The sequence below is a fragment of the Mustelus asterias genome, unplaced genomic scaffold (genome assembly GCF_964213995.1).
Source record: "Mustelus asterias unplaced genomic scaffold, sMusAst1.hap1.1 HAP1_SCAFFOLD_35, whole genome shotgun sequence".
NCBI lineage: Eukaryota > Metazoa > Chordata > Chondrichthyes > Carcharhiniformes > Triakidae > Mustelus > Mustelus asterias.
Window position 1 is genome coordinate 5,566,243 of NW_027590117.1, and position 25,621 is coordinate 5,591,863.

A 25,621-nucleotide genomic window follows, 5' to 3' on the forward strand; every position below is an offset into this window, starting at 1 on the left:
GATTCACGGGGAAATGTGATTCTCTTTGTCTTACACCCTGAGTATTGAACCAAAAGTTCAATGTTGGGATTGTAGTTTCTCTCAGCGAAAGGAACTCCAATCACATCAGTTCAGAGATTGTCGTGAAGAACCGGCAAGAAACAAAATGTGGAAAAACACAGCTAAGTGTGTTCAAATGCAGAGAGGCAATGTATGAAACGTTCCATAGATTAATGATGAAAGTGGGTTTTGCACCCACCCGTGCAGAACACAATCGATGCACAGACCATCGCCAAAACCACTCAACCGTTTCGTCAACGACAGAGAAACTTGTAAACCGTCTCCTTCCATTTGATTGTGTATCCATGAAGAGTTGGGGATGAAGGTCTCCCTCACCAACGCTCCTGGATGTCCAGCCAGATGGAACAAACAGAAGAAATTTCCATTCCACCAGGTCAGGGAATGTTGGGAATGGAGCGGTGTGAAACATTCCCAGACAATGTCCCACATTGTTCCTCTCAGCGTGAAAACTCACCGCGGAAAGACTGAAACTGGCACCAATTTGATCACATCATGATTCGCATCACTCACACTTTAACCATGAGGCCACTGATGAAGCCAGGATGACTTCGAAGTTCTACTAAAATGCCAACTGAACTCACTGACTGGCAGAATGACATTACCCACGGGACTGGTGAGTCACAACCACAGGCCGACTTGGCCAGTGGTGAAAACAGATATCACTGCTTCTGACCTTCACCAGAACAGACAGTGAAATAAAACATTGCTCACTAACATCTCTGATGTGTCGAGAAAAGTTAGTTGATAAACAATTGCGTTGTGAAAATATCGTTGCTAAACTTTGGATACATTGAAAATTTGTTTTCAGTGGTTGGGTTGCAGTGGGTGGCTCGTTGGTCTTGGGGTATGATTCTCGCTTTGGGCGTAGCATGAATATGCGAGAGGTCACGGGTTCAAATCCCAGACGAGCCCCGAAATTTTTTTTTAAGATAATTCTTTGCAATGAAGACGGCGACAATGAGCGAAAGCCGAAGCAATGTTGAGCTCCCGAGAACTCATTGCAGAGAAAATATCTCTGCAGTCTCGAAAAACAACCATACAGTTTGACAGAACTGTGAATCCCACGGTCTGATTTTATATTTTCCATGTTTTAGTTTAATTCCGGTGCTCTGAGTGAACCGTGAGTATGGTGCGTTTCAGCAGTCCTGTTGAGGGGAAATCAGGCGACGGACACACGAACAGAGGAAATAAGGGCACAAGAAGGCCATTTGGCCCCGCAAGACTGCCCCGCCATTCACTAAGATCATGGCTGATTTGTTTATGTTTCGATTTCCACATTTCCATCTGTCCCCGTTAACCTGTGATTCTGTTGCCAAATAGGAATCATCTACCTCCGGCTTAAAAATATTCAATATCCCCGCCTCCACCGCCTTCTGAGGCAGAGTTCCAAAGTCGCGCAAGGCTCCGGGAGAACAGGATTCGCCGTCCGAAAAGAGGAAGCTCAGTTTTCTTTAAGTGCCCGCTGTTCTGCATTCACTCACAAGAAGATACATCATTTCTCCGTGCAATTGTGAAGATCATTCAAGATCTGATGTGCTTTGAACAAGGTACCTCCTACTCGGAGTATCCCCGTTGCAAAGATGCCCAAACAGGAAGTTGTTTCCTCTTCGCAATCTGGTAAATCTCCTCTGCATTGTCGAACTATTCAAGTTATCAAACTGGCAATCTCGTCTGGACCGTTTGCAACGCATTTACATCCTTCATTAGATATTCATACCAAAACTTCAGACAATATTCGAGATACTTCACTGAAGCATAACATGATTTTCTTACATGGCCAAATGCTTGTAACAAAGCAAATATTCCATTGACCTTTTTTATTACTTGTTGTACATGCATTCTAAATATTTGTGACTCGTACACTCGAACAACGGGATCCCTTTGCATCTGGGGAAGTTTGCAGCCCTTCTAGAATTGACTAATGATCTGATTTTCTTCTGTTCCTGACGAAGTGAATAACTTCACATTATATTCCAGTTGCCAGGTGCAACTGGAATATAATGTGCACCAAACCTGCCTATAACTATCTCCAAGCTCCTTACGTCCTCTCCTCTCCACAAGTTACTTTACGACATATATCGTGTCTTCTGCAAATTTTGCTGCCGTGCTTTCAGCTGTGGGCTGCGATAGCTGAGCTTCTGTGGAGATGACAATTCCCAGACACAAAGTGTCCGATTATTTTTTCCTGTGCTGTAACTATTCTGTGTGTATGGATGTGAAAACCATTATTTATCCCTTGGTGTGTGAGGCAGGAACTGAGAGTGGAATTCATTGTCTATCTGTCAGTCTCTGTGGGTGTTTATGAGTGAATGATGCACTCTGTATCACTCTGTCTTTTATTCACACTGTGATTGCGGATTTATTGTTTGTCTCCCAGTCTCTGAGCCACTTTGTAAATCTGGGATAATTCAATAAATAATATACCTAAATGAAACTGGGACCATTTTTTTCCAATTGATCAACTGCTCGACACGCTCCTCCACCCAAAATATTTCATCTTTTTGTCTCAAATCCATTCACCTTTCAACACTTACCCAGCTTTCCATTAAATACAGCTGTGCTAAACGTCTCCAATCGTAGAATCCCGACCGAGCAGAAGAAGGCCATTTGGCGCATTGAGTCTGTACCGACCACATTCCCACCCAGGCCATGGTGCTGTAACCCTAATTTACCTTGATGATCCCCCTGACACGAGGGTCAACTTAACATGGCCAATCAACCTTGCCCGCATGCCTTTGGGTTGCGGGAGTACACCCACGCAGATATGGGGAGAACGTGCAAACTGCATACAGTGAACCGAGGCCGGAACTGAACCTGGGACCCTGGCGCTGAGGCAGGAGTGCTAACCACTGAGCCACCGTGCCGCCCAAAATTCTTCCCAGTTTGTTGGCAAATTTCCTGTCTCGTATCCTTCTGTATCTTTGGTGGGACAACCGAAATTTAAATCGAGTGATTGTTTCTTCTTGTATTCTGCAGTGATATATTCACTGCAGGAATTCTTGTGAGCTCAAACCTGCTCCCGATTTAATAAACGGTGGATTGGCTTGTCCGGCATTTTGAACCCGGGACCTCTAGCATGCCAGTGCTACCCCAAGCGAGAATCATACCCCAAGACCAACGAGCCAACTTCCAACGCTTTAGCCGATAGCAAATTGCAAATGCTGCCAACTCAATGATAATTTAAGAGTAATTTCTATCGTGGATTTAATAATTAAATTACGAGGTCTATCCTATCACACCCCGGCATTAATTATTCATATTGACCCATTCCTGCAACACCCTCACTTGATGTGAATGTCTTCCTTCTTTTGAAGTTCTGAGTTGCGGCCGGTAGAGGTCAGCACATTCAGGTAGAGCGAAGCTCACAGACCAGAGAGGGACAAACAAACAAGAATTGTTCAAATTCTATTGGGAGTGGGAAATTTTAACAATACGAATGTTGGACGTGGTTTTTTCTGATAGGTATTTTGTAACAAACAGTTGTAATCGTTGTCTGTCCCTCGATTCGAGGATGACATCCATTCAGGGCCGTGATTTTCTGCTATGGGTCTTCATGTGAGTGAACAGGCCCATTCTCGGCCCACAGAGCTTTCTTCTCTGCTACTTTCTTCTCTGCCGCCATGTTGCCTCATAAAAGCATGCTGCAGATTGGGGGACATGTTTCGCCCATTTTCAAGCTCCTCCCAGTCATCGGCATGAATGCTACCTCGCTTCAATCTGGAGGATGTCAGGGAAGAATTACTGATAGAATTTCCCTCACAGTCTTAGGATGCGCTGATACACTGGTCCGATGTACATCATTGCACTAAAACTACCAACCATCAATGGCATGTGTGAGTGAGATACATTCTTATCTGCCCTTCTCTGGTCCCATTTGATCGAAATGATTTTTTTCCAAATCTTTCACTAATTTAAATCCCAGAATCAGGCCATTCCTCAGCCTTGTTGTTAGTGGAGAAGAAGGGTCCAGTTTCTCAGTCCGTTACCAGGCCATTCTCTTTCCACTCAATGATTCTTCTTTTTATGGGCTGTTGGTGTCGCCTGCAGGACCAGCATTTGTTGCCCTTCCCGAATTGCCCTTCAACTGAGAATGGCTTGTTTGACCATTTCAGAGGTCGAGTAAGAGTCACCCTCTTACTCTCGAGTCACATGTAGGCCAGACCAGTTAAGGAGGCCAGACTTATTTACCTGTACTGCTTCGGTGAACCAGACTATATTTTACAACAATCGACCGTAGTTTCAAGGCCGCCATTACTGAGACCAGCTTTCAATTCCAGATTGATTAAATAGTGAATTTAAATCATCAGCTGCCGTGGTGGGATTTACTCCGTGTCCCCAAAGATTAGTGCGAGCCACTGGATTACCAGCCCCATCACCTTTCATCCCTGTAAACCGCAACAGTTCACTCAGCTCATTATTCAACCTCTTCCTGAGGAGATTAGATTTTCCTCCACAGAATTTTATTAAACCATTTGCTGCAAACCCTGTTGCTCCATTCGGGAGCAACAATAATTTATTGAGACCACACAAAAAAGATTGATTTCTTGGGTGGAGAATAAAATAAAGAGATGAGAAAATTTAATGAACAGAACAACAAGGAAATACATTCTGAGAAAGCGCCCTGCAGTGTGTGCAAGAAAATGCAGAGCTTTCAGCTGAAGAAGGAAATCTCGGTTTGCCGGGAGTTCTCCCAGATTTCTGCATAAAACGACCGCGACAGGACTCGAACCTGCAATCGTCTGATATCATCACCCCCAGCATTACCGAAGTCAGACGCCTTATCCATTAGGCCACGCGGTCAACAGATGCAGTACAGCATCAAATGTTAGCTCCATGTGAATAGCTGCCGTGATTATATTTATTTTCAGTTGCGTTTTTGGATGCTTCTCTTATTCGCAGATGCCAACAAATTGAAGGGGAATCCCCAGAGTTTGTAAACGGCCGGAAACTAAAGTCCACTTCTAACATTCTTGTGTGACTGTCATGTGTGGAGTTTGCACGTTCTCCCCGTGTCTGCGTGTGTTTCCTTCGGGTGCTTCGGTATCCTCCCATCTCGAACGATGTGCCGATTAGGTAGATTGACAAGGCAAAATTGACACTTATTGTCAGGGGGATTAGCAGGGTAATTACGTGCGATTACAGGGAGGGATTCTCTGTCGGGGAGTCGGTGCAGAATGTCTGGGCCGAATGGCCTCCTTCCGCACTGTCGGGATCCTATGCCTCCTCCATATCCTGTCTTAAATCTTTAATACCTGTCCCTGAATACTCCTGCTCGCGGCTCATGCAGCAACTTCCTCCTGTGTGCCTTAGTTCAATATGTTATAGTATTTTACACCTCTCGTACAGCACCACTCAATCCCGTTTGCTGCAAAGAGATAAACTCCGAATAATCCAGCATTACCTTGTAGCTATAATCCCTCATCGCTGGATCCAAAACAGTAAATGTCGTTTCCCCCCTCAGAAGGACCCTCACGCACTTTCTAAAGTGTGCTTACCGGGTCTGGGTGCAATCCAATAACAGTTGCAGTTAATCAGAACTTCATAAAGATTGAGCATAACTTCCCTGCTTTTATACTCAGTGCCTCGACTTACGAAGCCAATGATCCAATCCGCCTTCCTGACGACGCTCTCAGAATGGCCTCTCTCCATCAAAGGTCTCTCTGAACCTCAGGTTCCCCGAGCCGGCACACTGTCTAGAACTGGACCATTCAGTTTCTATTGCCTCTCCCCATCTCTTCTGTCAAATTGCAGCACTGCTCCTGATTGTGGTATTAATACTGTGTCTCCGTCACAATATCATTGAGAGCTGAGGCTGCAGCTTTTCTTTCTCCAAGATAATCTTTCTGGAAAAAGCCGGAATTTACAAGGATTTCTGAAACTGATAAATTGTCTGGCCGGCTGTGTCTCACTGCCCTAACTCACTCTGTCTCTGTCTATCCCTCCACGCCCTCTCATCAACTGTATATGAAGGGGGGAATTTGTGGGTTAGTAACTCAGTGCACACAATCTGTATATTCATCTGACCAAATAGAATTCAGCTTGTGAACAAGATCATATTTTCACCCAGTTCTGGGTTCACCCAGGCACAGCTCTAATTGGCTGCAACCCCCTGAATCTGGGGAACATACACTGTGAGCATTGCCGGCCTCAGCGGTTTTAACAGTTACTGAGCTGAGAAACTCCAACTAATGCCCGAGAATCCACAGCACAGAGCGAGGAGAGGAAAGCCTGTCCTGGGAGCTGTCAATCTGAGACAGAGTTTGACCTGTCAATGTGCAGAGGTGAACATTGTGTCAGCGAGAGTGTGTTAAAGGGGCGGCTGGGTTAGACAAATGTTAGTGTTTGTGTGTCCGCACTCAGCTCCGGATTCTCCAGCCCCTCTTGAGTCAAATCGGAAGATTCTCTTGCCATTAGATCGTGCTGCTGTCCTGCTCAGACTTGAAGAGAGAAGTTAAGCAAAAGTTTTGGTCGATTTCAAGGTTTCAGTCGACAGACGGACTCTAAGTCAGCGCTCGACTCAGAGAGCGCGATCAATTCAGCAAAGAGACGTGTTGAAATGGAAATTGCTGCCCTGAATTCACATGGAATTTTCTCAACAGGAAATATTCAGATTTCAGTAATAGAAATAAGTCAGTCTGAGAATCTGGAGTGCCCAATTTTAATTGCAGTGGGAGAGTTTGTGAGGAGAGAGAAACACAGAGAGACTGCAAGAGCCGAGAGCTGACAGCAGCTTGTCTCTGCTCCGTCTGCTCTTTGCCTTTAAGTTGCTCTGCGCCGCCACCGCTAGTTTCATTTCGGATCCAGTTCTGACTCTCACAGACATTTTCCAGACATTCTTGGATATCATCTTTTCGGCCTGGGACATATTGTACCAGAAATATATCTTGTGCGTAAACAAGACAACAACCGCTTCCTAAATGAGCTGCCCAGCACGGTTCAATCTGTCAGAAATTATTGGAAGATTTTAAAGCAACGTCGATTTGTTTGCAGAATTCTCTCATCTCTGAATATATTCCATCACTTTATCGCTTGTGTTTGGAGTCGTGGAGAAAATGATCATTTAATCCAAAGACATTTTGAAATTAATTCTAACATGAAATTTCCTGATGTTTTCTGCATATCTATAATCCTCTTTTACTGACGTTCCAATATGATTATACTTCCCTATATTCATAGAAACATAGAAAAGCTACAGCACAAACAGGCCCTCCGGCCCACAAGTTGTGCCGAACAATTTCCTTACCTTCTAGGCTCATCTATAACCCTCTATCTTACTAACATCTATGAACCTATCGAAAAGTCTCTTAAAAGACTCAATCGAATCCGCTTCCACCACCACTACCGGCAGCCGATTCCACGCACCCACCACCCTCTGAGTGAAAAACTTACCCCTAACATCTCCTCTATACCTACTCCCCAGCACCCTAAACCTGTGGCCTCTCGTGACAACCATTGCAGACCTGGGTAAAAGCCACTGAGAATCCACTCTATCAATACCTCTCAACATATTATGCACCTCTATCAGGTCACCTCTCATCCTTAGCCTCTCCAAGGAGAATAGACCTCGCTCTCTCAACCTATCCTCATAAGGCATACCACTTAATCCCGGCAACATCCTCGTAAATCTCCTCTGCACCAGTTCTATGGCTTCCACATCCTTTCTGTAATGAGGCGACCAGAACTGGGCACAGTACTCCAGGTGGGGTCTCACCAAGGTCCTATACAGCTGCAGTATTATCTCCCGATTTCTAAACTCAATTCCTCTATTAATGAAGGCCAGTGTTCCATCCGCCTTCTTAACCACAGCCTCTACCGCTTTGAGCGTTCTATGAACCCGGACCCCAAGATCCCTTTGTTCTTCCACACTGCCAAGCGTCTTACCCAGAATATTATATTATTCCATCCTATTCGAATTGGCAAAATGAACCACCACACACTTGGCTGGGTTGAAGTCCATCTGCCACTTCTCCGCCCAGTCTTGCATCTTATCCATGTCTCGTTGCAACTGCTGACATCCCTCGACACTATCCACAACACCTCCAACCTTTCTGTCATCAGCAAACTTGCCAACCCATGCTTCCACTTCCTCATCCAGGTCATTTATAAAAATCACAAAGAGCCAGGGTCCCAGAACAGATCCCTGGGGCAACCCAATCCAGTTTAAAGAAATTGAAGCCGAATTTTCCATCCGGAAAAATGAAATGCAAACGTGAAGTCCATTTTAAGACATGACCGGCAAATGCTGCGTGTCCTCCTGTTTTTGTCCACATGTTTTGAAACACGAGAGCCCGTGGAAAAGATTCAAAGTAAATGCGATGGCGGGGAATCGAACCAGGGTCAACTGCTTGGATATATAGTGAGCTATGCTCACCACTATACCACCATCGCTTGCTCAGTTGAACTGCCCCTTATTTTCGTTAGATATAATTACACAACTTCCTCAGTTGCTGATTTCATCACACACCATGTGTGTCCATCGCACAGTTCATCAACTCAACTTGGCTTGTCTCGTTCTTCTGGACAGTTTAACTTCCCTTTTTTACTGTTGTTCCTGACTGAGAACTCATTGATTAGTTTTGACGCCTGTTCTTCATTGATACAAAGTTTACACTGAAAGCAAATTGAAGCTGGATTTTCCGTTCGTAACTCATTGACAATAAGAATATTCAGTGAGTTTCATTTTAGGAGTGACCCTCTCCTGTTCTGACCTGCAAGAGCTAATTACATAAGTCACCACTGTGATGGTCAGGAACTGGGCCTTGGTCAAATGCTCGCACAGTCACCACGACACCACCATCGCTCACCAAACTCTGCCACTCCCTCTGTATTTACGGAACGTCTACACAAGCAACGTAGTGGCATCGAAATCAGAGATTAGATAACCCTATAAACGACATTGCATTTCTGGGAGATTTACATTTTCCGTAGATCGGGGTAAGCAGGATCGCCCAATCGGAAAGCATATCTCTGGAACATGGAATTTGGTTAATATCATTTTTTGCGATCATTTTAATTGGTAAGAATCTTGTTGATGTTATTTCACTCCAATCCAAAAAGGTTCTGAATGAATGGCGACCTTGATGCACAACACGCGTTCAGCCAGGAGATGGCAGAAGTGAACAATAATTTGGATTTGCTGTTTGTGTCAAGACATCTGGACAGGAATGGAGCTGCCGCTGCCCGCGGAGCTGGCCAAGCAGGAGGCACAGATACTGACCAACTGCACCCTCTCCAAATAATTAATGAACAAACGAAAAACAAGCGCAACTGATCTTTTAAGAAACTATGACAGTCTCTGAAAGCTTTATATTAACACCTCTTGAAGAATCAACTTGCTGTAACGAATTCAATATGAACCGTTTCAATTTTCAGCCCTATTCATGGCCAGTTCACAAACAGGCATTGATTGGTTAGAAGTTGTAATGTTTTCAGAGAACAGTTATCAATATTCTCAGAGAAGTGAAACAGCCGCCCAAACTGCATTGAATCCCGACAGTACTGAAGAAGGCCATTCGGCCCATCGAGCCTGTGCAAACAACAATCCCATGCAGGCCCTATCCCCGTAACCAACGTATTAAACATGCTAAAGCTCCTGCCACGAAGGGGAAATTTTACATGACCATTGCACCTAACCCGGCACTCGTTTTCATGGCGGAACTGCCGACTCTGGAATGACAAAATCTGCCACGAGGGCCGCAACTGAAGCGGCGTCTGCTTTGGAGCTTCTGAAACCACATGTTCTCATGCTGGAAACTCTGCCCAAAGCTGGTGTCCTGATTGGAATTGATTGCCAGCTCGAGTTTCTCATTTGGATGACGTATATGAAATGGTGCTGGACTATTCACCCTCAAACCTGTGGAACTCGGAGCTGAAACTACACCTTGGTTCGTGAACCTCAAAATAAGTCATCAGTTCACCCTCAATAAGTGGGTCAACATGGAGACAGAGGAAATGCATCCTCGACCAAGATCGGATTCAAACCCACGCGTGCATAGCACAATGGAGCAGCAGTTCATCGCCTTAACTGCTCGCCCACCTCGCCATGCGATAACTATGCCCCAAATCAGCTCTTGTGTTCTTAACAGCCGTAACAAAGGATGCATTTCTCCCGCAGAATAATGTTGTGCTTCTGCTCTCTTGTTAATCTCCGTTCGCTGTTACTCTTCCATTCGATTTAAATCCACGGAAAGGAAGACGTTTCTCCTCTCTGATCCCTGTTTGACTTTGAAGTCGCAGAAAATAAACCAGATGCAAAAAGCGGCTAGCAGTGTGAGCTTGGAGCCGGCATCGTGTCGAACTCCAAATCTGAAGGTTGCGTATTCAAATCATGTCAAGCTCACGGCGCTTTTCTGCAGATGCCTCTGGGAAAGTTGACTGTTCGCAAATGTTTCCGAAATTCTAGATTTCAAATTATGATGAATTGATATTTTAGGGATGCTTCCGATTTCCACACGCAGATCATATTTTTGCAGTTTGTAAACTGAAAGCAAGATCCACGGTCCGAGATGATTCTCGGTGTCATCAAAGCGGAGAGCCGACTGGTGATGATTTAACCAGAGGATTCACACCTCAGGCGTGGAGCAAGGCTGAGAAGATGGGGACTTTATCAATAATCTCAACCGATACGGGAATTGATCCCGAGTCTTTGGCTAAATCTGCTGTCCAGCCAACTGAGCTGAACCTGGGACAAATGCGCTGTATCACCCACAGTAATACAAATCAAGATGACGAAGCAAATTTGCTGTCAAGAAAATCCAGATATGCAATTGGACAGCAGCCGATTATGCCTTTTTGACACGAATGAGAACGCAATAGCAAAGGATGGTTTCGATTCAGCCACTTCTCAGTTATTAACACAGCACTCTTCCGCTGCGTCACTCTGCTCCGAAAGGTGATGGCTTTCTGCCTATTATTATTGCGCGGGAGCCAGTCAACCTTTGGTTGAAATCAAGAACACCCGTGTTGGGAAGCTCACCCTGGCTGGCGAACAACACATAACATCACATCGAATGTGACAGACAGATAGGTAGACACAGAAAAGCAGTAAGAGACTATCAGGGCACACACACAATGACAGACAGAAAAGGTGCCGAGCAAACCAGCAAGATACTAATTATTTATGAAAAGATGTTTTCTTTAAGTCAAAGATAGGCCCTGTTTGGAAATGTATTTCCTGTTGTGTAACTGTGCTCTCTGCTGTGTAACTGTTCTCTCTGTTGTGGACCTGGGTCTCTGCCGTTGACAGATCTTCACTATGGTTCTGTCAAATTCTTCCCTGTTGTATAAATATGTTCCCGGTTGTGTAAATATGATCCGTCTTGAGCAGAAGTTTTCTCTGTTCTGTAAAGGTGTTTCCTGTTGTGTGAAATGTTCCCTGTTGATGGTGAAGAAGTTTACTGTGGGAAACAAATCGACGGGAATTTCAAGGCCGCCATGACTGAAGCTTGCTTTCAATTCCAAGTTTATTCAGGCTGAATGGCCTACCCCTGTTTTTGTTTACTATCCATGTTTCTGTGCATTAAATCAGTGAATTTGAATTTCACCAGCTGCCATGGTGGGATTTACTCCGTGTCGCCAAAGATTAGTGCGGGCCTCTGGATTGCCAGCCCAGTGATATAACCTTTCATCCCTGGAAACAGAAATAGTTCATTCAGCTCATTATTCAACCTCTTCCCGAGAAGATTAGAATTCCCTCCACACAATTTCAATTAGCCGATTGATACAAAATCGTTTGTTCTAGTTGGGAACATCAATAATTTACCCAGACCAAATAGATATTGTGGAATTATTCGGATCTCAAAATACTAAGATGAGTGTGAATTTATTGATCAAAGTTACAAGGAACGTAATTCTGAAAAAGATCCCTGCAATTTCTGGAAGAAACCATGGATTTCTGTTCATGGACGAGAGCTCGGTTTTCAGAAGATTCCACCAAATTTCTATAAAGAGTGACTGAGCTCGAAGCTGCAATTTTCAGAGAGCAGCACTGAATTCAAACGCTATGCCTGTTAGGCCATGCTTAACCACCTGAATGGCGACTGCCTTTTTGTGGAGTATGTGGAATATTCCATGTTCCAGTCCTGTTCAGGCCCCCTCCCGCATCTATTTTTCCGTGACATCGATGACTGTATTGGTACCTCTTTCTGCTCTCGTCTGCAGCGGGAAAAAATATAGTTACTTTGCTTCCAATTTCAACCCTCGCACCTCCACATCTCCGACACTTCCCCATCCTTCCTTTACCTCTCTGTCTCCAATTCTAGATAGATTGACCACCAGTACTTAAAACCCTACCGACTCACACGTCGAGTCCAGATCCTCATTCCCTGATCCCTGCAAGGACGCCATTCACATTCTCCGAGTTTCTTCACCTCAGTCGCAACTGTTCCCCTGATGCCTCTTTCCAAAACGGCGCTCCTGACATGGACTCCAACTTCCTGAAAGCAGGGTCCCTCCTACCCAACGCTCCCTGTTTGACTGGGCTCTCACCCGTGTCCCACTCTTCTCCCACACTTCTGCCCTCACCCCCTTCTCCTCCCAGGGCAACGATCAGCTCCCAAACTACATAATTAAAACGGATATCCCGATTGCCTTCTTTTCCATCAGTTCAGATAATATTTCGTCCATACCTTCACGAAATCCAGTACGAATGGCGATCAGTTTTCCAGTTTGAACCGCACTCGCTGCGAGCAGGGCTCGAACCGGCGCGGGAAAACCCCACTGGATTTCAAATCCAACGCCTTAACCACTCGGCCATCGCAGCTGCAGATGCCACTTCACTTATCAGCTTATTAGCAGCTGATTATTTTCAAAGTTTATGTTTGAATGTCTCACCAGACAATGACACGCTATCTGTTGCGCCAGAGAGCCATACCTCCAGCAGTTATTTACCATTTCTGACATTGTCGAACAGACAGTACAAATGTACAGCAATTGGACAGTCACTATATTTCAAAAATCCTTTATTATCAGTGAACTGTTTTGGGACGTCCTGTGGTTGTGAAAAGAGCTCCAGAAAAAAAACTCCAAAAGGACACATGGCGGAATCGGAGGACAGGTGGCAGACAGATAATGAGGTGATTCGTTTTGGTGGGAAGACCCGCAAACAAACAATATGAAATAAAGGGAGTTTTGCTAGTGTGGTTCGGGTGGGTTTAAACTAATGTGGCATGGGGGTTGGGGTTCAGAACAATAGGTCAATAAGCATAGAGGCTGGGGACGAGGTTGGGGCCAAGACAAGGCCTAAGAGGAAGAGCATCCTGGGGGAGGGTGACCGCAGTGGGCCTGTAGATCTGGCGTGCATCTGCTTCAATGCAAGGAGCGCAACGGGCAAGACAGACGAGCTTAGAGCCTTAATGCTTGCGCGGAACTTGGATGTGGTTGCAGTGACGGAGACTTGGTTCAAAGAAGGACAGGACTGGCAGCTGAATATTCCAGGGTATCAGTGTTTTAGGCGAGACAGAGAAGGGGCTAGGAGAGGTGGGGGAGTAGCAATGCTGGTTCGGGAGCATATTACAGCGGTACAGAGGGTGGACAATTTGGAAGGGTCACGTAATGAGTCACTGTGGGTGGAGCTCAGAAACAGGAAGGGCGCAGTCACTATGCTGGGGGTATGCTAGGCCTCCCAACAGCCAACGGGAAGTTCAGGAACGGGTATGTAAGGAGATTCTGGACAGGTGCAAAACAAATAGGGTTGTTGTAGTGGGAGGCTTTAATTTCCCTTGTATAGACTGGAAATCGCTTCGGGCTGGGGGCCTGGACGGGGAATAATTTATAAAATGCGTATTGGAAGGTTCTTTGGAACAATATGTTGACAGTCCAACTAGAGAGGGGGCTATACTGGACCAAGTACTGGGGAATGAGCCCGGTCAGGTCATCAAAGTTTCAGTAGGGGAACATGTGGCAAATAGTGACCAGAATTCTGTAAATTTTAGGATAGTAATGGAAAAAGATGAGTGTTGTCCTATGGGTAAGGTGCTGAATTGGGGGAAGGCTAACTACAGCCGGATTAGGCAGGATTTGGTGGCTGTTGATTGGGAGAGGCTGTTCGAGGGTAAATCCAGTTCTGGCATGTGGGGGCCTTTTAAGGAGCAGTTGATAGGACTGCAGGACAGGCATGTGCCTGTAACGAAGAAGGATAGAAAAGGTAGGATTCGGTAGCCGTGGATAACCAGTGAAATTGAGGGTCTAATCAAAAAGAAAAAGAAGGCACACATGAGGTCCAGACAGCTAAAAACAGATGGAACACTGGAGAAATACAGAGCCAGTAGAAAAGAACTCAAACAGGGAGTTAGAAGGGCAAAAATTGGTCACGAAATGTCCTTGGCTGACAGGTTTAAGGAGAATCCTAAGGCATTTTATACATACGTTTGGAACAAGAGGGTTGTTCGGGAAATAATCGGACCTCTCAGGGACAAAGGAGGGGAATTATGCTTCGAACCAAAGGAAGTAGGAGGGATCCTAAACGAATACTTTGCATCAGTATTCAGAAAGGAGAGGGACATGTTGACTGGTAGTGTCTCAGAGAGATGTGTTGACCCCTTAGAAAAAATCTCAATTACAGGGGAGGAAGTATTTTAGGAAACATTAAGACAGACAAATCCACAGGGCCAGATGGCATCTGTCCTAGACTACTCAGGGAGGCAAGAGATGAAATTGCTGGGCCTCTAACAGACATCTTTGTCTCTTCACTGGACACTGGTGAGGTCCCAGAGGATTGGAGGATAGCAAATGTGGTCCCTTTATATAAGAAGGGTAGCAAGGATAACCCGGGTATTCTAGGCCGGTGAGCTTGACGTCCGTGGTAGGGAAATTGTTGGGGAAGATTCCTAGAGATAGGATATATGCGCATTTAGAACTGAATAATCTCATTCGCGATAGACAGCCTGGTTTTGTACGAGGGAGGTCATGCCTCACAAATTTGGTTGAGTTTTTTGAGGAGTTGACTAAAACGATTGACGAGGGAAGGACCATGGATGTCGACAATATGGATTTTAGTAAAGGGTTTGACAAGGCCCCTCATGGTAGGCTGGTGCAAAAGGTTAAATCTCATGGGATAAAAGGTGAGCTCGCTAGATGGGTCGAGAACTGGCTTAGCCATAGAAGACAGAGGGTAGCAGTGGAGGGGTCTTTTTCCAGTTGGAGGTCTGTGACTAGTGGTGTTCCGCAGGGCTCTGTACTGGGACCTCTGCTGTTTGTGATATATATAAATGATTTGGAGGAAGAAGGAGCTGGTGTGATCAGTAAGTTTGTGGACGACACAAAGATTGCTGGAGTTGCGGATAGTGATGAACATTGTCAGAGAATACAGCAGGATATAGATAGGCATTGGGCGGAGAAATGGCAGATGGAATTTAATCCAGAAAAATGCGAAGTGATGCATTTTGGTAGCTCTCATGTAAGGGGGAGCGATACAATAAATGGCAGAACCATCAGGAGTATAATCACACAGAGGGACCTGGGTGTACAAGTCCACATATCCTTAAAGTTGGCAGCACAGGTGGAGAGGGTGGTCAAGAAAACATATGGCATGCTTGCCTTTATTGGACGGGGCATAGAATATAAAAGTTGGCATATGATGTTGAAGCTGTATAGAACGTTGGTTCGGCCACATTTGGAATACTGCATCCAGTTCTGGTCGCCATACCACCAGAAGGACGTGAAGGCTTTGGAGAGTGCAGAAAAGGTTTACCAGGATGTTGCCTGGTATGGAGCGTCTTAGCTATGTGGAGAGATTGGGTAAACTGGGATTGTTCTCCGTGGAAAGACGGAGGATGAGGGGCGACCTAATAGAGGTGTATACAATTATGAAGGGCATAGATGGGGTGAACAGTGGGAAGCTTTTTCCCAGGTCGGAGGTGACGAACACAAGGAGTCACGGGTTCAAGGTGAGGGGGGCAAGGTTCAACACAGATGTCAGGGGGACGTATTTTACACAGAGGGTGGTGGGGGCCTGGAATGCACTGCCAAGCAAGGTGATTGAGGCGGACACGCAGGGATCGTTTAAGACTTATCTAGAAAGCCACATGAGCAGACTGGGAATAGAGGGATACAAACGAATGGGCTAGTTGGCCACATGAGCGGCGCAGGCTTGGAGGGCCGAAGGGCCTGTTCCTGTGCTGTATTGTTCTTTGTTCTTTGTAAAGCGTATAATTCCAAAAGTGGGTGCAGGACCAGCGGGAAATGTGTGAACTTGTGTATAAATCATTGAAGGTGACAGGATAGGTTGTAAATGTCGCACAGTATCCTCGCATTTAAAAACGAAATCAAAAAGCTGATACAAATTAACTGCAAAATACTCCAGATGTACTATTAGATCGCACATTAGATATTCTCCGCATTGCCTGTCGCCTGAGGTGTGGTAATCTTTTGGAAAATCACCACCAGTAAACTCTCCCCATTGAGAGGGAAAGCAGCTTCTGGTCATTTGTGACTACGGTAACATTACCTTTATATCTGTGTGTCATATTTTTTGATTTTATTTGATTTGATTTATTATTGTCACATGTATTAGTACACAGTGAAAATAATTGTTTCTTGCATGCAATTCAGGCTAAGCACACCATGCGTAGAAAAGGAAAGGAGAGAGCCCACAATGTAATGTTACAGTCATAGCAACGTGTAGAGAAAGATCAAATTAATACGAGATAGGTCCAATCAGAAGTTTGATGGCAGCCGGGAAGAAGCTGTTCTTTATTTGGTTAGTGCCTGTCCTCAAGACTTTTGTGACTTTTTTCTTGATGGAAGCCGATGGAGGAGAGTATGTCCAGGGTGTGTCGCTGCTTGATTAATCTGGCTGCTTTTCCAAGGCAGCGGGAATTGTCATTGGATGGGAGGCTGGTTTGCGTGATGGATTGGCTTCTTTCACGATGCTTTGTAGTTGCTTTTTGCAGTCTTGGACAGAGCAGGAGCCATAGAAAGCTGTGATACAACCAACATGAATGCTTTCTCTGGTGCATTTATCTGTATTCAGTGTGTCTTTTGCATTATCTGCTGCTCAATGAGGATTGGGATCTTTCTGATTCCATCAGTTGACCTGTGCGTGTCCAAGTGACTTGTTCAGTCAGCTTCCATAGCTGTAAAATAGTTTCTAAACTAATTCTGTATCTGTCAATCTTTGGTACTGCAACTGACTTTCTGTATCCGTTCATTTTGACTCACCGATTTATTTTGTTTATTCATTCCTGGGATGTGGGAGTCGCTGGCTGGGCCCGCAATTATTGCCCATCCCAAATTGCCCTTGAACTGAATGGTTTGGCAGGTCACCTCAGAGGGCCGCTCGGAGTCAACAACATTGGTGTGGGTCGGGGGCCACATGAAGGTCTGGACGAGGTAAAAATTCATTCCTTAAAGGATATTAATGAACGAGTTTTGTACTTTTAAGATAATCGATTCATGGTCGTTAGACTTTAACTCCCGAGGTTTTCACTAATGTCAAATTTCACCATCTGCCGTGGCGATGTGTGTGTGTGTGTGTGTGTGTGTGTGATTCTCACATAATCAGTCTGTTTGTGAGTGTGGGTTAATACTTTATATTCCCTCACAAACACCGTGATCCCGTTTGTTTTTGTGAATTCCTTCGAAGCACTTGTACTTCTGAGACCTTGGTGTGCGGGTGGACGGTGGGATGAGGTTTGAAGGCAATGCCGCAGGGTGCTGAGTGTGAATTTAAAGTATGTGTGTCGGAAAGTGAACAGTGAACTTGTCTGTGTGAAGATCACAGAAAAGTTGCGTCTGGAGCTGAGCCCTAGAGCAAAGTTTTGGGTTGTCAGTAAATTAACTCCTGTAATGAAGGAACAAAATCAGAAACAGGAAATGCCAGAAATATTCAGCAGTTCCGAAAGCAGCTGTGGAGAGATATTCCTGTCGCCAGGATGTAACTCTCCAATTGGATACTTCACGTTGCTCAGATCTGACACTCTCACACCTTCGTGAAAGGAACAGGTAGGACGGGAATTGGGTCTTTGTTGATTTGAGCAAACAGCGCAATGCAGCAATGAGAAGCTCCTCACCCCCAGTGGCTTGGGGAAGGATGGACTCAGATGCAGGAGTCTGGCTCGGCGTGAAAAATAGAATAGCACATCGAGTTTTTAATATAATGGCAATGAAAATGGAATTCAAATCGATTTGTGCAGAGATCTCACACTTTTGTCGATGTGGTCAGGAAGCCTGCGCGGTCCAAGGCACTTATTTCAGGTTGCAGTCTCCTCTGGAAGTGTCATTTAATTCTCACTCCTCACAATATTTTTTACTCGCGTGACACCATCCAAACCCGAGAAATCTCTCACTTGGAAGCACAAGGAGAACAGGTGCAGAGAACCAACGACTACCTGCAAGTGCCACTCGAGACACACACCATCCTGTCTTGGATATATATCGCTGTTTCTGTGACTGGTTTACAATCCTGGAACTCCCTCCCTAACAGCACAATATGCACAGACCCCACATGGACTGCAATGGCTTAAGAATAAATTCACAATCAAATACTCAAAGATAATTAATTTGGAAAATAAATGCTTCCCAGGTCAGCGACACACATATCCCGTATCAATGAAGTTTTAATAAAAAGTCACCTCGTGTCACAGTCGGATCACATCTGACTTCAGAGCAGAAACTATGTGAATAACATCCTGAACTTTTGTACCAGATTTGAGTCTGAATACAGTAAACGGAACCAGTTCACGATAAACCGCTCAATGTTTAGCGGAGGAGTTTCATTGAGCGATGTGTGTGATCCTTCATTGAAGAGTGTGTACAATGTCGGGGAAAGGCAGATGTGAAAGGTTTACAGGGAAATCGGTGCAATCTCGATGGACCACAGCAGGATTCAATTATATTTCTTTCATGAATTTATCCGAGACCCTGTAGCGTCTGTGGAGAGAGAAACAGGTCGATGCAGTGAAAGGTCACGATATGAAATGTGAGCTGTCTCACCTGTCACAGATACTACCAGACCTGAAATGTATTTCCAGCATTTCCCTGTGCCTGAAGTGCCTCCGTCAGGCTCCGTGACTTAGTTGGCTAATGCGCCTGTCTACCGAATAGGGAGATCCTATGTTCAAATCGTAACAGAGCCTTAATCACTTTCATCTGATCGTTGGAATCGCACGAGGCGAAATATCCATGCTTTGCAATTTAACGTTGTCTTTCCATTTACAGTAGATGATCTACAGAAACATATATATATATATATAAAGAATATTTCGAGGCTCCCCACAAATATCTCTACTATATACTTACACAATGCAGGTATTTTCATCATCTTGCTGTAAAACAATCTTCAACAAACTCTGCTGTAAATTCCACAAATTTGTGTTACCAATAGTAGAAATGGCGTCAAAGGGCGTTAGAATCATAGAATCCCGACAGTGCTGAAGCAGACCATTCTGCCCATCGAGACTGTACCGACCGTCCGACAGAGAATCGCACTCAGACACAGTTTTTGCGGTGCCACCCATCCACCCCGCTTATCTAACTACCCACGACACATCTTGGGGACCGAGGGGCAATCTAGCATGGCCAATCCAACAACCAGCTCATATTTGCACTGTGGGAGGAATCCAGAGCACTTGGTTTCCAAAGATAAGTTACCTGGGTGAATCAGTTTGAACTACACTCCAGAAGTTTGGCACTATCCAGGACAAATCATCCCACTTCATTCGCTTTCCATCCACAAACATTCACTCCCTCCACAACCGACACACAATGGCAGCAGTGTGCACGATTACAAGGTGCACTGCAGGAACTCAGCAAGTCTCCTCTGCCAGCACTTTCCAAACCCAAGAGCACCACAGCCTAGAAGGACAAACGTAGCAGACACATCAGACTAGCACCACAACATTGCAGGACGCTGATGTTTATTTATTGTTTACATTTATTCCTAAATTGTTGGTTTGCGTATTTCTGTTCTTTCGTCTTCTTTATGTTTCGCTTAGTTTCCAAAAGAAGTGAGATATCGAATTGATTGTTCCTATTGCTAACGCAATCAGCGGACATTGTGTCAAACGTTACTAAATCCGGCACGATTTGGAATTTATTCTCGAGTCAGTCGTTTCCCTGGGAGCCGAGTAAACAGAAACAGCATGGAGAGATGACAGAGCAGGAAATTTCAGATGCCCAGCAGGACCTGCAATCAATGATGTTCCTTTTAATTGTTCTCGACGTTATATACGAGATTGTTGAACTCACCAATCAGTTCCATAGATTCACCACCCTGTGGCTGAATAGATTCTTCCTCTCCTCGTTTCTAAAGGGCCGTCTCTTTATACTGAGTCTGTGCCCTCGGATCCTAGACTCTCCGACGAATAGAAAGACCTTTCCCACGCCCACTCTATCCAGGTCTTTCAGTATCCTGTAAGTTTCAATGAGATCCCCGCTCACCCTTCAAAACTCAGTTGAGTACAGACCCAGAATCCACAAACGCCCCTCATTCCGTATTAGCTACTGAAATTGCTTGGTAGCTTTTTATGATCTTGCAGGAGGTCCCGCACACCCCTCTCCGTTGCAGCGTTCTGCAGTCTTTCTCCATTTAAATAAGACGTAACTCATGTATATTTTCAGACAAAAATGATTCGCTTAACATTACGTTTTGTTCCATACAATCCATAGATTCCCGAAATTCCAGAATGAGACCATTCGACCAATCGAGTCTGCAACGATTCTCTGAAGGAGCATCTTGCAGAGGCCCACAGCCCTCACCCCGTTTATTTATTTGATGTTTATAATTACAACCATCGTCTCTGCAGCTACTTGCTATAATGTCAGAGAAAGCAACTCATCAGAAATCTGATGGAACTTCCTGGGAAACGAGTTCTGCTTTGTCAGCTGGAAGTTCTGCCATTTTGTTCCAAACATTGCAGGGCTCTTTCTCAGAATGTATTTCCTTGTTATTTTGTTCATTCGATTCTCTCATCTTACTATAATATCTTACCATTGAGTGCGTAACATTTGCAATGCGTCCGGAGCATGAGTGACGATTAGCGCAGCTACATTTTAAGGAAAGCTGGATAAGTATAGGAGAGAGAACGAATTTCAAAGACAAACAGATAATATTATATTAAGTAGTCTGGTTGGAGGATTCCGTCGAATCAAATACAACAAATGCTCGACTTTCAATAAAGTATAAGCAGGATTGAATTAATCCAGACTTACAAAGTGCGTCAGAGACTGGAAGATAAGTAATAAATCCACACTCACATTGCGAAGAAAGATGTGGAGATGCCGGCGTTGGACTGGGGTGGGCACAGTAAGAAGTTTCGCAACACCAAGTTAAAGTCCAACAGCTTTATTTGGAATCACAACTTCCGGAGTGCTGCACCTTCATCAGGTGAGTGGAGAGCTGGGTTTCAGAAACAGGGCATATGTAGACAAAGACGCAATTTGAAGATCAAGAATTTATAGGTACAGATATTGTGAGCAGAGAGAGGGATAATTACAGGTTAAAGAGGTCTGAATTGTCTCAAGCCAGGAGAGTTAGTAGTATTTTTCAAGCCCAGGCCAAATGGTGGGGGTTACATGTCGTGTGACAAGAACCGAACATCCGGGTTGAGGCCGTCCTCATGTCTGCGGAACTTTAGTTTCCGCTCGGCGATTCTGCGTTGTTGTGTGTCTTGAAGGCCGCCTTGGAGAACGTTTAGCCGAAGATCGGAGTTTGTATGCCCTTGACTGCTGAAGTCTTCCCCGACCAGAAGAGAACACTCCTGCCTGGTGATTGTCACGTGGTGTCCATTCGTCCGTTGTCGTAGCGTTTGCATGGTCTCGCCAATGTACCACGTTTCGGGATATCCTTTCCTGCAATGCATGAGGGAGACAACATTGGCCGAGTCGCATGAGTATGTACTGTGTACCTCGTGGGTGGTGTTCTCACATGTGATGGTGGTATCCATGTCGATGATTCAGCACGTCTTGCAGAGGTTGCCATGGCAGTGTTGTGTGGTGTCGTGGTTGCTGTTTTCTTGAAGGCTGGGTAGTTCGCTGCGAACAATAGTCTGTTTGAGGTTGCGCGGTTTTTTGAAGGCAAGTCGTGTCCGTGTGGGGATGGCCTTGGGTTCATGTTGCACTATATGTAACCTCCATCGTTTGGCTTGGGCTTCCATAATCCTACTAACTCTCCTGGCTTGAGACCATTCACATCTCTTTAACCTGTGATTATCTCTCTCTCCATTCGCACTGTCTGCAACTGTAAAGGTCTGATTACCTGACAAGACTCACATTCCAACCATTATCCTGCAGTTGTGTATTTGTCTCTAAATTCTGTGTTGGTGAAACCTACCTCCTCATTCACCTGATGAAGCAGCAGCGCTCCGAAAGCTCGTGATTCCAAACCAACCGGTTAGACTTTAACCTGCTGTTGTGAGACTTCTGATTGCGAACAAAGACAGAGTGATAAGAGGATGAATTATACACTCACAGAAACCCACAGAAACTGACAGATGGGCAATCAATTCCTCACTCAAATCATGGACCACACACAACATGATACAGGCTGATGATCAACCGAGAGACTTAGAATAGTTGCAACACAGAAGGCGACCATTCGTTTCTTTGAATCTGTGCTTATTCCCTTCAATAGAGGCTATCACAGACTTTTCCAGTCCCCAGGCCCTTGCCCGTCGCCAAAGTTCCACTTTGAAAACCCTCATTTGATTCTGCTTCTGCCATATATGTCAAATTATGCATCCCACATCCCAGCCACTCGCCAGAGTAAAGGAATCCTCCTGTCCCCATTCGCCCACTCTCCACCCAAATGAACCCGTGCATTGAGCCAATTGGAGTAGTTTGTCACGATCTAATCTGTTCAAATATGTCGATGTGAACTATTCAAGTATTCACAAACGTCTGAAATCGTGTTTTGCCTGAATCAATCCTCGTAACTTGAGGAAAAGGCAGTCAAATGACTCGGCAAATCCGAATGCACAACTTCCTAAATGAAGTGGTCAATGGGTTTGAGACAGGACCGAGTTGTAATTTAGTGTGAATGGACATTACAGAGAGAGCTCTGCCGGATGACAGGGATTGAATATTCAGGGGTGTATGGCTTTCAAGATGAATAGAATTCAAGGAAAAGGTGGAGGGTCAGCTCAGTTAATCAAGGATGGCATTGGTGCAATAGTTAGAAATCCCCTTGGTTCAGCAGATCAGAATGTAGAATCACTTAGGTTGGCGTTAAGGAATCTTCGCGATGGAAGATTCAAAAAACGTTCCAGTAGTAACTGTAAATCAGGGGGTAGAAGGGAGAGCGGAACGCGGTGAAATTACAATCACGAGTGGCAGCTTTACTGAGCAAGCTGGTGGAGCTGTGAACTGACAGGTCTCGGGGTCCACATGGGCATCAATATATGCTCTTAAATTGCTAATTAGATTTTGGATCGAGTTGTATTAATTTCCCAAAATTCCGAGGTTCTGCAAAATCATAGAATCATAATATCCATCGTGTGCCGAAAGAAGCAATTCGGTCCATCGAGTCCACCAGCACTCTCCCACAGAGCCTCCCACACCGGCCATAAAACTGTACACCACACAACCCCGCTAATTCCCCGAACCTACACAATGTGAGATGGTAAGGCACAATTTAGCACGGCCAATCATCAGAATGAAAAGTGGCAAAGAGAACCCATCTATTCAAGAACGGAGAGAGACAGCGAAAGAGACTTCATAGGCCAGATAGTGAGATGTCTGTCATGTGGAAGATGTGAAAATCAGTCTGAAAGGAGTTCCGAGCTGAACATTTAGCAAAACCCCGTCTATTTGCGAAGAGTCAGCCCGTTTTTGTTTAATCAGATTGTTGCACCTCTTTGAAGGAGAGACATGCGCTGTGAATCAAGGGGAATCTGAAGACGTGCTGTACTTGCATTTTCAGAAGAAAATGGATAATATGCCTCGTCAAAGTTTCTTGCGGGAAATAAAAACTCATGCTGTTGCAGGTAACATATTAGCCTTGATGGAAGATTGACTGGATGGCCGCAAACAGAAGAGAATGCAAAAATGCCTCTCTTTGTTCTAATTGGCAGGATGTGACAAGTCGAATCACGTCCAGTGCTCTGTCCTGGGGCCTCAACTTTTTGCAAATTCTATCATGCTTTCGATGAGGGGAATGAATACATGAGAGCGAACGGTGCAAATGACACAAAGGGAGGAAATTATTTTGTGAAAGAGGATATAAGGTACTTATAGTTGGATATAGATAGGTGGAGTGAGTGGGCAGCTAGAATATAATGTTAGAAAAAGTGAAGTTGTTCACTTTGGCAGGAAGAACAAAAAAAATCAGAGAATTATTTAAATATCGAACGGCTGCAGAATGCGGAGGTGCAGAGGAATCTCGTTGTTCTAGTGTATGGGTCAGGATAGTTAGCCTGCAAATACAGCAATAATTAAGAAGGCTAATGGGATGGTATTCTTTATTAGGAGATTATTTTAAGGCGAGGCTAGATATATTACTGTTAGGCAAGAGGATAATAGTTGTCACGGGTAGAGGAGAATGTGGAAATTGAAACACAAACGGATCAGCCATGATCTTATTGAATGATGGGGCAGGCACGCGGAGCCGAATGGCCTTGTTCTGTTCCTATTCCCTTTGTTCGTGTGTATGTATCCTGATTGGTAATTTCCCCTGAACTGGATTGCTGAAACGCACCAATACTAATCGTTTAGCGGGAGCACCAGCATGAAAGTAAAATATGGAAAAATTAAAATCAAACTGGGATTCTCAGCTCTGTCAGTCTGTACGGTCTTCAGACAAGATAACAGCTGACTGCATTTAGCCAGCTTCCTGAATCCACAATCGTGCGGATTTTCATTCGCTGTATTGGGATAAACTCAGAGACCCACACCATGGCCAAATGATCTGAAATCTAGTGATTCGTTTCCCTCGTTTCCTGCAGTCATATAATCCTTGCAATGACTTCCTGGAAACACAAATCTGCTCCCGATTTCAGTCATTCTCGTCATCTCCATCGCAAAAAGTTATGAGAACAACCGTGGGCTCGTTCGGGATTTGAACCCGGGACCTCTCGCATTTTAAAGCAATTACCCTAAGCGAGAATCATACCCCTAGACCAACGAGCCAATCGCCGAAACGCCACGTAATGAAAACATCTTTTCAATGTCCCCCACAGCTTATCAACCATATTTTCAGAACAGAATTGTAAAATCAGGAATGTTACCGAACAATATTCCATTTCACTGTCCTGGTGAAGATCAGAAGCAGTGATATCAGTTTTCACCACTTGCCAAGTCGGCCTGTGGTTGTAACTCGCCAGTCGCGTGGGTAATCTCATTTTGACAGTCAGATTTGATTTGATTTATTATTGTCACGTGTATTAGTACACAGTGAAAAGAATTGTTTCCTTTGCGCTATGCAGACAAAGCAAACGGTACATAGGGAAGAAAAGGAGGGAATGCAGCCTGTAGTGTCACAATCACAGCTAGGGTGGAGTGACAAATCAACTTGCAGCGAGGTAGTAAGTTTAGTTGGCCTTTTGGGAGAAATTAGAAGTCATCCTGACTTCATCAGTGGCCTCATGGTTAAGGTGTGAGTGATGTGAATCATGATGTTGTCAAATGAATG

At 44.8% G+C, this 25,621-nt stretch overlaps 3 non-coding genes across 3 annotated transcripts; all 3 read right to left on the reverse strand.

Annotated features, from left to right (window-relative positions):
* Positions 1-4,768: 4,768 nt before the first annotated feature.
* trnar-ucg (transfer RNA arginine (anticodon UCG)) lies at positions 4,769-4,860 on the reverse strand. The gene is given in 2 exon segments: positions 4,769-4,804; positions 4,824-4,860. It is a non-coding gene; the product is annotated as a tRNA-Arg (tRNA).
* Positions 4,861-12,738: 7,878 nt separating this feature from the next.
* On the reverse strand, positions 12,739-12,820 carry trnas-uga (transfer RNA serine (anticodon UGA)). The gene has a single exon. It is a non-coding gene; the product is annotated as a tRNA-Ser (tRNA).
* Positions 12,821-25,033: 12,213 nt separating this feature from the next.
* On the reverse strand, positions 25,034-25,119 carry trnap-agg (transfer RNA proline (anticodon AGG)). The gene is given in 2 exon segments: positions 25,034-25,069; positions 25,084-25,119. It is a non-coding gene; the product is annotated as a tRNA-Pro (tRNA).
* Between the last annotated feature and the right edge of the window lie 502 nt (positions 25,120-25,621).